This window comes from Oncorhynchus clarkii, chromosome 6 (assembly GCF_045791955.1).
Source record: "Oncorhynchus clarkii lewisi isolate Uvic-CL-2024 chromosome 6, UVic_Ocla_1.0, whole genome shotgun sequence".
Taxonomy (NCBI): Eukaryota; Metazoa; Chordata; class Actinopteri; order Salmoniformes; family Salmonidae; genus Oncorhynchus; species Oncorhynchus clarkii.
In genome coordinates this window covers 89,916,546-89,919,045 of record NC_092152.1, presented here as the reverse complement: position 1 = coordinate 89,919,045, position 2,500 = coordinate 89,916,546, and the positions used below count along the sequence as shown (strand labels likewise).

Genomic DNA, 2,500 nt, shown 5'->3' with positions numbered 1-2,500 from the left:
TTGATTAAAATCATTTTGATTAAATTGAATGCAATGTAATACAAAATAATTATAATCATCCCTTCAGTTTTCACTTCAGTAACATTAATTTGATCCCATTAGTTTGCTCACCAATCACATCGATTTATAATAGAGAAGTTCCATTGCCATAGAATGCTTGGATCCCATCCAATATTTCAGATCAGTAACTAAACGGATTGGTGTCTGACCATTGCCATAGAATGCTTGGATCCCATCCAATATGTCAGATCAGTAGCTAAATGGATTGGTGTCTGACCATTGCCATAGAATGCTTGGATCCCATCCAATATGTCAGATCAGTAGCTAAATGGATTGGTGTCTGACCATTGCCATAGAATGCTTGGATCCCATCCAATATGTCAGATCAGTAGCTAAATGGATTGGTGTCTGATCTCTGGATGATGTTGCTGTGTCTATACCGTCTATAGAGTTTTATAATGGATTGGTGTCTGATCTCTGGATGATGTTGCTGTGTCTATACCGTCTATGGAATTTTATAATGGATTGGTGTCTGATCTCTGGATGATGTTGTTGTGTCTATAGAGTTTTATAATGGATTGGTGTCTGATCTCTGGATGATGTTGTTGTGTCTATAGAGTTTTATAATGGATTGGTGTCTGATCTCTGGATGATGTTGTTGTGTCCATAGAGTTTTATAATGGATTGGTGTCTGATCTCTGGATGATGTTGTTGTGTCTATACCGTCTATAGCGTTTTATAATGGATTGGTGTCTTATCTCTGGATGATGTTGTTGTGTCTATAGAGTTTTATAATGGATTGGTGTCTGATCTCTGGATGATGTTGTGTCTATAGAGTTTTATAATGGATTGGTGTCTGATCTCTGGATGATGTTGTTGTGTCTATAGAGTTTTATAATGGATTGGTGTCTGATCTCTGGATGATGTTGTTGTGTCTATAGAGTTTTATAATGGATTGGTGTCTGATCTCTGGATGATGTTGTTGTGTCTATAGAGTTTTATAATGGATTGGTGTCTGATCTCTGGATGATGTTGTTGTGTCTATACCGTCTATAGCGTTTTATAATGGATTGGTGTCTGATCTCTGGATGATGTTGTTGTGTCTATAGAGTTTTATAATGGATTGGTGTCTGATCTCTGGATGATGTTGTTGTGTCTATAGCGTTTTATAATGGATTGGTGTCTGATCTCTGGATGATGTTGTTGTGTCTATAGAGTTTTATAATGGATTGGTGTCTGATCTCTGGATGATGTTGTTGTGTCTATACCGTCTATAGCGTTTTATAATGGATTGGTGTCTGATCTCTGGATGATGTTGTTGTGTCTATAGAGTTTTATAATGGATTGGTGTCTGATCTCTGGTCGATGTTGTTGTGTCTATAGAGTTTTATAATGGATTGGTGTCTGATCTCTGGTCGATGTTGTTGTGTCTATAGAGTTTTATAATGGGTTGGTGTCTGATCTCTGGTCGATGTTGTTGTGTCTATAGAGTTTTATAATGGATTGGTGTCTGATCTCTGGATGATGTTGTTGGGTCTATAGAGTTTTATAATGGATTGGTGTCTGATCTCTGGTCGATGTTGTTGGGTCTATAGAGTTTTATAATGGATTGGTGTCTGATCTCTGGATGATGTTGCTGTGTCTATACCGTCTATAGAGTTTTATAATGGATTGGTGTCTGATCTCTGGATGATGTTGCTGTGTCTATACCGTCTATGGAATTTTATAATGGATTGGTGTCTGATCTCTGGATGATGTTGTTGTGTCTATAGAGTTTTATAATGGATTGGTGTCTGATCTCTGGATGATGTTGTTGTGTCTATAGCGTTTTATAATGGATTGGTGTCTGATCTCTGGATGATGTTGTTGTGTCCATAGAGTTTTATAATGGATTGGTGTCTGATCTCTGGATGATGTTGTGTCTATAGAGTTTTATAATGGATTGGTGTCTGATCTCTGGATGATGTTGTTGTGTCTATAGAGTTTTATAATGGATTGGTGTCTGATCTCTGGATGATGTTGTTGTGTCTATAGAGTTTTATAATGGATTGGTGTCTGATCTCTGGATGATGTTGTTGTGTCTATAGAGTTTTATAATGGATTGGTGTCTGATCTCTGGATGATGTTGTTGTGTCTATACCGTCTATAGCGTTTTATAATGGATTGGTGTCTGATCTCTGGATGATGTTGTTGTGTCTATAGAGTTTTATAATGGATTGGTGTCTGATCTCTGGATGATGTTGTTGTGTCTATAGAGTTTTATAATGGATTGGTGTCTGATCTCTGGATGATGTTGTTGTGTCTATACCGTCTATAGCGTTTTATAATGGATTGGTGTCTGATCTCTGGATGATGTTGTTGTGTCTATAGAGTTTTATAATGGATTGGTGTCTGATCTCTGGTCGATGTTGTTGTGTCTATAGAGTTTTATAATGGATTGGTGTCTGATCTCTGGATGATGTTGTTGTGTCTATACCGTCTATAGCGTTTTATAATGGAT

General features: G+C 37.1%; 1 protein-coding gene across 1 annotated transcript in view; it reads right to left on the bottom strand.

Annotated features, from left to right (window-relative positions):
- LOC139411794 (transient receptor potential cation channel subfamily M member 1-like) overlaps positions 1-2,500 on the bottom strand; it is a 103,422-nt gene that overhangs the window by 11,883 nt on the left and 89,039 nt on the right. The window lies entirely within an intron of this gene.